We start from the raw sequence: 10,150 nt of genomic DNA, 5'->3' as shown, positions 1-10,150 counted from the left end.
CTGCTTATTTATGATTTCCTTTATTCCTTGAAACTGACGTATTTCTTTGTTTCTTTCTCGTAACTGTCTTTCAATTTATTAACTACTGTNACATCCTGATCGATAATTGCGCCAAGCATGAACTCCAATCCTTTGTAGATTGCTTCGCGGGTTATCACCAGATCTGGATGGATGAAGAAGACGTAGAGAAAATAGCTTTTATTATGCCATAGGGGGGTATACTGCTACAAAATGATGCCATTTGTTCTAAAGAATGCTGGGGCTACTTACTTGAGGGCCATGACAACCAACTTCCATGATATGATACACAAAGAAATAGAGGTGTATGTGGACGACGTCATTATCAAATCCAAGAGGGTCGTAGATCACATAGCGGACTTGAGAAAATTCTTTGACAGGTTAAGTAGGTACAACTTAAAGAACCCCGCAAAGTGTGCATTTGGGGTCCCCACAGGAAAGTTACTGGGATTCATTGTCAGTCGTCAAAGGATCGAGCTAGACCCGTCTAAGGTTTCAGGAGTTACCGCCGCCTAGGAGCAAAAAGGACGTGATGAGCTTCCTAGGACGTCTTAACTATATCAGTCGCTTCATAGCGCAATCCACAGTTATATGTGAACCCATCTTCAAAATGCTGAGGAAAGATGCCGAAACAAGCTGGACCGAGGATTGTCAGAAAGCTTTCGACAAAATCAAGGAGTACCTATCCACACCATCGGTCTTGGTCCCGCCAGAGCCAGGTAGACCTGCTACTCTATCTATCTGTATTAGATGGAGCCTTCGGATGTGTTCTAGGACAACATCACGAGACAGGGAGAAAGGAGCAAGCCATATACTACCTGAGTAAGAAATTCACACCATATGAAGCGCGATACTCTCTGCTGGAACGCACTTGTTGTGGTTTGACCTGGACGGCCCTGAAATTGAGGCATTACTTCTGTGCCTATACCACATACCTCATATCCAGGATGGACCCTCTGAAATACATATTTCAAAAACCTATGTCGACTGGGAAGTTAGCCAAGTGGCAGATACTTTTAAGTGAGTTTGATATCGTCTATGTAACTCAAAAGGCGGTCAAAGGACAAGTATTGGTAGACCATCTTGCATGAGGCTAAGCCCTGCCTCCATATTTTCATAAGGCTAAGCTCTTCATTCCATTTGCATGGGACTAATCCCTATCCCGCGCTTGCATGAGGTTAAGCTCTACCTCCATACTTGCATGAGGCTAAGCCCTGCCTCCATATTTGCATAAGGCTAAGCTCTGCCTTCCATTTGCATGGGACTAAGCCATGTCCCGCGTTTGCATGAGGTTAAGCTCTACCTCCATACTTGCATGAGGCTAAGCCTTGCCTCTATTTTGCATAAGGCTAAACACTACCTTCTCTTGCATGAGACTAAGCTCTGTCTCCATCTGCATGAGGCTAAGCCCTGCCTCCATATTTGCATAAGGCTAAGCACTGCCTTCTCTTTGCATGGGACTAAGCCCTCTCTCACATCCTGCACGAGACTAAGCCCTGTCTCAAATCTTGCATGAGGCTAAACCCTGCCTCCATATTTACATAAGGCTAAGCACTGCCTTCTCTTTGCATGGGACTAAGCCCTATCCCACATCCTGTACGAGACTAAGCCCTGTCTCAAATCTTGCATGAGGCTAAGCCCTGCCTCCACATTTGCATAAGGCTAAGCATTGCCTTCTCTTTGCATGGGACTAAGCCATGTCCCTCATCTTGCATGAGACTAAGCTCTGTCTCTACCTTGCATGAGGCTAAGCCCTGCCTCCATATCTGCATAAGGCTAAGCTCTGCCTTCCATTTGCATGGGACTAAGCCCTGTCCCGAATCCTGCACGAGGCTAAGCCCTGCCTCCATATCATCAATGAGGCTAAGCTCTGCCTCCTATTTGCATAAGGCCAATCATCGCCTTTATTTTCCGCGACTAAGCACAGTCCCTCCGGCACTATCTATTTACTCCTCTTTCGGGCTAAGCTCTGCCCTCAACCTCACAAGACTAAGCCTTGTCTTGTCCTTTTTAGCATCATATTATTGCATCTCATGGACTGAAATGTCGCCAACTTGTCCAAAGGCGTCATTGTCTAAAGGCACCATCCTCATAGCCGGAAGACCCCATACCATGGCCTGAGGATCTCTCAAATTTGCATATCATTATTCAAAGGCGTCATGGTTCAGAGGCACCATTTTCATGGCCCAAGAACATCATTTCATGGCCTGCGAATCTCTTATCTCACAATTCATGGCCCAGGACATCATGGTCTAAAGACGTCATCCTCAACCGTCCAAAGACAATCCTCATGGTCTGAAGGAAATCTGCATCATGTTTAAATTTCCGCACAAATACATGTTCGTAGCATCTCTTTATCTGCAGGTGAACAATAAGCAACCGCTATCCGAGCAGGAGCGACCTCGCTCCAGTTCCTTCAATTACGGTGCCCATGAGGGTTTTCACCAATAAGACTCTCTCATTTATCATTTTCTCTCTTTGTGCTCAGAACAAGGTATTACCCATGATACAAGAAGACCATACTTTTACCACACACTTGATTTGACATCCTCAAAGATTGGTCGGAAGGTCTTTCTTTGGACCGTAATGTAGGCTTTTGGACAGGGATGGAAAGAAAGGGTGGCATGAAGGCTCAAAATAATTTAAGATGAAAGGGTTCGAAATTACAATTTTTGGAATCAGATCTTTTGGCAAAATTAAAACTCCTGCCCCAGTTTCTTGGAGTCTGGGGATTTTTTTTTTTGTGTGTTGGGATTTCTAAGAAAATCTGCCCCCCTCTTGACTTCGGGGGATGAAATACTTTATTTGATGTGACCAAACCGCAAGGCTGCCTACGTATCTTGGGTGACAAGAATCAGTTCGAACGCAAACAAAAGTTGGTTTTTTTTGTTTTTGTTTTTCTTTTCCTTTTCTTTCTTTTTTTCCTTTTTTTTTTTTCCTTTTCTCCTTTTTTTCTTTTTTTCTTCTTTTTCTCTTTTCCTTTTTTTCTTTTTCTCTTTTTCTTTTTCTTCTAGTTCCTAACTCAATTTCTCATTCCAAAAGAGGGGTATGATACAAAAAATTAGGGCTCAAAAGGGGTAGCAAAAGATAAAAGTGTTTGGGTAGCAGAATAAAATGCCTTCGTCATACCAAACTTTAAAAATGCCAAGTACAAACATGCAATTGAAGACAAGCAAAGAAATCATACATAGTATCTATTGATGGCATCAACACAAACAAAAAGTGCCATGGGCAATACCTTTGTCCCAATGAATGACTCTTGCCAATTCGAAGCAAACTCGACTCATCCTTATCTTGATGTGGAAGAGTGCATTTCAGCACTAACTGATCTACCTCAAACTGCTTGAGAGACATTCCCTTTGTTGATACCCAATTTTTCCCTATAATATTTTTTGAAATGCATATATACCTTTAAAACTATGCATTAGCATCAGTTGGTATTTTTCCATAATTTTTACATTTTTAAAATTAATTTATCTCAATATTTTATTCATATAAATAATTAGTAAATTGCATTATAGATGATTTTAAAACATCTCTTGATTTAATATTATCATTTATGGTCCTATTAAGTACCAATTATCTCACAAATGGCCAGAGTTACATCTTTTGGTTACAACTGAAATAATTTTGCAATTATAGCCCAAGCACACATCACTGCATTATTTTATCAGAAATTGGTCCATTACATTTTTAAAATATTGAATAATTATTTTAAAGAACCTTTGTGCATGAAAATTATTTTTTCTCATTGTTAATTATTTTTATAAAATATTTTTTATCAATTAAATGGGTATTTAACAAATAGCCCTTTTATTTTCGGACCTACCCCATTAAATCAACCCAATTTCAATTCCCCCAATCTCAATTCAATTAAAACCAGCCCAAATCCACCCAGCCCAAACTAATTAAAATTTTACCCGGCCCCAAACCCCTTTTAATCTTGGTCGTTGATCACAGAGATCAACGGCCATCGTTTACCCTTTCCTTTTTTAGTCCCAAACGACCCCTAAACCCTAGTCATTTGTCACCACTGGCCGCCCTGAAACCCTCTCTTCTCTAGTTCTCTCTAAGACCAAACTCTAACCCTAGCAGCCGCCACCCAAAAACCAGCCCTAATCCCTTTGATTCCTATTCGATCTATGGATTTCCATGGTTGTACGAGACCTCTACATGTCTCCTACTTCCCTTGGTTGCTCGATTTTGTGATTTCGTGGAAGGACCTCGAAGAGATCTAGTCCAGATCTCGTTCAAAACTCTCCAAGAGTCTGTCTATGGTCTGTGAGTGCTTTTTATCGATGTTTTGCGGCTCAAATCTCTTATTCAAAGGCCAGATTCTCTTTACCCTTTCTCTTTTCTTCAAAAACCTAATGTTTGGACTTGTATCGGTTCAGATCTCTGTAGATCTGGAACGATTCTGAGTTCATCGCTGATTTTCTTTAAGGTTCCCTTATTTCTTTATTGATTAACCAATTTTTGAGCACTTGTCATATTAGGGTTTGGTCTTCTTGTTGTTTGTTGGTCAAATCTCTGTGCATCTGAAGTGTTTTCAAAATCCCACGGTTGTTCTTTAAGTTTCTTTTACTTCTCTACTACTAATCGATTTTTAGCACTACGCTACTTTAGGTTTTCGACTTCAAAGACTTCTGTTGTTCGAATCCCTGTATGTTTTAAGTGCTTTCAAGTTTCTATGGCTGTTTTCTTTAAGGTTTCTTTGAACTCTTTACTGTCAATCAACTTTAAGTGTTTTCAAATTAAGGTTCTTCCCAGACTTCTCTTCAAGAGGTTTTTTCTACTTTCAATGATAAAAATGTTCATCTCTTTACATATTTGGTTAATCTTTGTATGCATGCTCGAAACCCTAGATGTTCCTAATGGTTACACTGATTTCTTCTATTATGCTTATTTCTGTGAACTAGTCATATTAACTGACTCTATTTAGAGATTTGAGTGATTTTCCTGTTAAGTCCAGTATTCTTTGGGATTTTGTTGCTTGATTGATTTCTATTTAGGGAATTCGAATAATTCTTTCCTGATTAAAATCAGTATTTTCCGGAATTTTTACTTGTTTCCCTGTTGTGACTAATTACACTTGCTTTAATTAGTTATCAGTAGTTTGGGGATTTGATGGACTCCTTATATGGCATAGGTGTTGATTTATTACCTTATTTGAGTCCCAATTCTGACTGTTAATCCCTTTTGCTTCTAACTGTTTTACTAAGTCTTTCAAAACTGTGTCAAGCACTCTCACCCTTCTCTTAGACTATTAAGTTCTACCCCTCTGGTGTGTGTACTGCTTAGGGATCCGTGAGATCTCTCTGAACTCTGGCATACCAGGGATTGCCCTTCCACACTGCACACAAACAATCCCTATCTGAGAAAAGTCTTGGTGTAGGCACTGCCCGGGATCCTTGAGGTCCTTAGGGAACTCTTGCACACCAAGACGCACTATTGGCTGTGAGATCTTTGGCTTCTAAGACTGTATTGAAGGCCTGGCATCCCCAGGTTCACTTTGGGCCTAATTCAGGCTCCCTATAGTGTAGTTTACATTTATTTATGCAATTCATTTGATCCTGGTTTGTAATAATATTCTTTGTAAACAGATATTGGGGTAATTAGTAAAAAGGGGAGGGTTCCTATATGATTTTTGTGGGGTAACTAGGTAGAAATCCTGCGTTAGGTTTACATTATGATGATTTGCAATAGATATCATGCTTTAGGACTATGTTGAGCTAATCTGCAATAGGAATAATGTTTTAGGTCTATGTTGTTTGCATTAGAAATCCTGCCTTAAGATACTCACGCATAGTAGAAATATGTTATAAGTTCATCGCTTCTTTCTCTGACTTTACATAAGTTATTATCACCTAGAAATCATGTCATTAAACTACTGCTGTAATCTTGCTTAATAAAAATTGATCACCTTTATGTGCATTAGAAATCCTGATTTAGGACTTTGTTTGCATTGGCTCTAAACCATGTCCACGTCGCTTTGAATAAGTAATTGTCTATAAAAGGTTCAAAACATTCCAACACCTAAATATCATGTCTTAGTGTAAACGTGCATAAAATTACTTGTTATAGCCTTCATCACTTAGATCAGCATGCCTATAGGATAAAAGAACTTCAAATTGTTTAAATTGTTCCCAGATTATGACTACACATACACGCCTAGGAAAGCCTTAGGCCGTTGGACAATTGTGAAATCAGGTTCTGTTTATGTGTGAAATTGTCCAGGTTTAACAGGCTATAAAATCAATAGGCAAGCTCATTAGGGTTCTACCAGTTCGATTTAAAAGAAATGGTGCATATTCTGTGTATGTGATGTTCATTTAGATATCATGTTCTAAGGATTTCTAAATTCCTTCAAAATCAGTTGTTTGAGACGTGCTACGTATCTGTTTATGTGTGGAGGTAAAACATGAGCCCCTAATTGCTTCCTTATTTGACAGTCCTATGTGTTCTTTGTTGGCACTTAGATTTTACATTTTGAATACCTTAGGAGTGTCTATAACTGCCTAAGTATAGAGGTCCTAAACACCTCCAGGACCACAAGGAACGGACGGGTAAAGCGCGCTTAGAGTTCGTTAATTAAACTCGCTTATATAACCACTAAGGGGAGGGTAATGGGTAATAAAAGGATATGATAACCTGTGCGCTAATGCCACATGTAACCCCTCTATTTGAGGAAGGCTTACCGGGTATGATACAGATGTGATCCTATAGGCTAACCAACTTAGGACTTCCCTTCCTTAATTTATGTATGCTCAGACTGTCAAACTTCTTTAATTTAAGTATGCATGCTTAGACTGTCTAAAATTTACATATGTATGCTTGAACCGTCTAAACTTCCTTGATTATATATGTGTGCTTAGACTGTGTAAACTTCCCTTATTTACAAATGTGTGCTTAGACTATTTACCTATTAAATGACTAATTCATAACTAAGTTCGGCCGGGACCCACCGTTGTGGACCGCGAGGGGTGCCTAACACATTCCCCTCAAGGTTATTTCGACCCCTTACCCTAATCTCTAGTAATGCAGACTGGTTACATGAGTTAATCGCTCTAGGTGCGCTAACGCACCTTAATCCATTAGGTGGCGACTCTTCAAATACCAATTCCCAAAAGGAAGCGAGTTGTTTCCTCCATGAATGTCGAAACCCGAACTTCCCCACGAAGGGGAAAATAGGGGGTGCAACACCCTTGTTGTATGATCTTATCAACCTCTTGATTTCCCAAACTAACTGCCTCAGTTTCACTTAATTCAAGCTACAGGTTATCTCAGAATGCGTGAATCTTTACTTGTTTCCTCAAATGCATCCTTTTATCATATTCAAAACCGTGTCATTGCTTCATGATTAAACTAACTTTCAAGACCAGGCTGAGAACTATGTGCATGTCATGTCACTAGAGTCGGCATGAAAAGAACTATAAAGGAAAAGTGACCTAAACAAAAACTGAGTAGAACTAACAGAAAATAGGAGATTGCATTAGACTGACGGTGAAAAGAGTTTGAACAAAACAAGCAAAATAGACATGGGTTACAACCCTGGAACAATCTTAGATAACACTAGACGAGTTACTTCCACTAAACGAACTGGGCAAAATAAGATGCAGAAGGGTTTGAGCCACAACACAATATCCGGATTAAAACCCTGAAATAACCCAGAAAACATAAATGACAACAAAATCAACCACTAAAACTCTTCCCTGGCTAGCCAAGAAAATAGTGTCTTTCCAATTACTAAGCTCGACATCTTAGCCACTGCATTCCACATCAATATTACCAGAACCTCCACAAGCCTCCATCGCGTTGACCTTAGCAGATTGCTGTTGGGTCCCTTTTGTCAACTTGTTCTTAAGATCAACCTCTGGAACCGAGACTGATAGCGCTGAAAAAGTTGCGGTAAGTGGCCCTCCAAGGGATTCAGAAGTGTTCTCATATTCCTTTTCCACACAAATCATGCCCACCACATGCGTCTCATTATGAACAGGCAATGGACTTTGGCCAGTATCTGTTGCATTTGGATTTTGCACGGTAATGTCACCTGCATCAATAAGCTTCTGGACTGCTCTTTTCAGATGCCAACACTTTTCTATGTTGTTCCCCGGGGTATTAGAGCAATATACGCACCTTTGAGAAAAATCAAAATACTTTGGAAGGGGTTTCGGCATTTTTATCTGAATCGGCTTCAACATGTCCAATCGCCTCAGCCTTTGGAATAGACTGGCATATGATTCTCCAATAGGAGTGAAAGACTTTTCTCTTTGCTGCTGCCTTCTCATTGTTTACTCCGGCCTTGGTTGGAACCTCTTTAGGGTAGGTGGTTGATATGCTTGTAGAGGTGGATAAGACATTTGTGGAGGCGGTGCAAGCCGTTGCGGGTTTCGTGGGTGTGAAGCATACGGCGGTGCATTGTGGATAGAGTACTGGGAAGGTGAGGTATGACTTTGGGGATTTTGTGGAGGAAAGTAGCATTGGTGAGGATTATCTGGAGTACGAGGATATTCATGGGGTTGGTATTGAGGTTGAAAGCGTATGGCAGGAATGCCTACTGGATCCTGTCGTTGGCGGGGCTCAGCAACATCTTTTCTACCAATCGGAGAACTGACCCGAGCAACTTGTTCGTTCCATCTGAACCAAAACTCCCTAGAACCTTCCTTGGGTTTCTTTTCCATCTGAGATAAGGAGGAGCGGTCTGGATAATGTCTACATTGTACTGATAGTGCCGAACAAAATCTTGAGCCATGTCACCCCATGCATGCCACTCACTAGCGTCTTGGTGGGTGTACCACTCCAGAGCTGCCCCACTCAGACTTTGACTGAGATACGCCATCAATAATTCATCTTTCCTGCAAACACTTCTCTTTTCACTACAATAATCCTTCAGATGGGCTACTGGATCTCCGCGCCCATCATATAAATTAACCTTTGGCATTTTAAACCCTTTCAGCTTTCTGGATATCTCATCTTGCTCCACTGTCTTAGCAGGCTTTGCAGTTTCACCGGGAGGCTCAAAATAAGGAGCGTAAGAGTATGGACCCGAGACCTTGAAAATTGGTTCAGGAGTATAGTGTTGGGCATTGGGGACTTTGAACACAGTCTCGCTAGAGGATCGAGGAAGAGTAGCTGGTGGGGGAGCTACAAAAACATGAGTGGTCAAAGGAGCAGGATATGAGGTGCTTTTGAGGGGTGGAGTGTGAAAAGGTTGTAGGGAGATATCAGCAGCAGCGGGAACCTGGGCTTGTCATAGTGCTGGGACAGTTGTAGGGTTTTCAGCGTAGTTAGTGGGGAATGAAGGTGGAGGATGCCCCCTGATCCAAGACTGATACATTTCTACCATCTGTTGTTTCAACCTTTGGACCTCCTCTTTCAATTCAGACTCCGACTCCACAAACTCCCTCGACGGGTCAATAATTCTGTGTCCAAGTCTTTGCTAACCATGTCTATCTTGCTCTTTGACCTTGTGTTGTACAGATGACTCGCCAAAGTGCCACAAACTAACCACCCTCTGTTATGATAACAATGAAAGTAACAAAAGGAGCAAAACAAAGCCAACATGTTAGCGTTAGGGCATTTATCAGATAGAAATATCACATTGCGTGCAATGCCCCTAGCAACAATTAATGGCTCTAGAATGGCTTCCAGGGTACGAAGGTCATATGGCATCATCCCAATTTCACTCTTCTTGCCCCATTTCCTTCTTCATTCTCCTTTCTAACACCGCTTGGTTTTTCATTTCTTTCTGATTATCGCTCTTTTCTTTCCTCTCATTTCTCATGGACCACAACTTCATTCTCTTTTTTTTCTTTTCTCTTTTTTTCTTTATTTTTTAATGATGATTCGATCGAACCCTATGTAGGTTGCCTACGTATCATGTCCATCATGAATCAGATCAAGCGTAGTTCTGAAAAAGGTAATGGACAAAATAAATTAAGAACAAAAATCTTTTTTGAATTTTTCATTTATAATTTTTTGTTTTTCAAATACATCATAGGAAGTACGATAACAAAAGACTAGACGAACTCTTAAACCACCTAAAAGACTCAAAAACAGGCGTAAAATATAAAAAGTCTCCTCAAGTAGCTCCTGAATGCAGTGATCCTGGGATATCAGTCATGCTCGAGCT

Source organism: Nicotiana attenuata, unplaced genomic scaffold, assembly GCF_001879085.1.
Source record: "Nicotiana attenuata strain UT unplaced genomic scaffold, NIATTr2, whole genome shotgun sequence".
In the NCBI taxonomy this organism is placed as follows: domain Eukaryota; kingdom Viridiplantae; phylum Streptophyta; class Magnoliopsida; order Solanales; family Solanaceae; genus Nicotiana; species Nicotiana attenuata.
Note: the sequence above shows the minus strand (reverse complement) of the source record.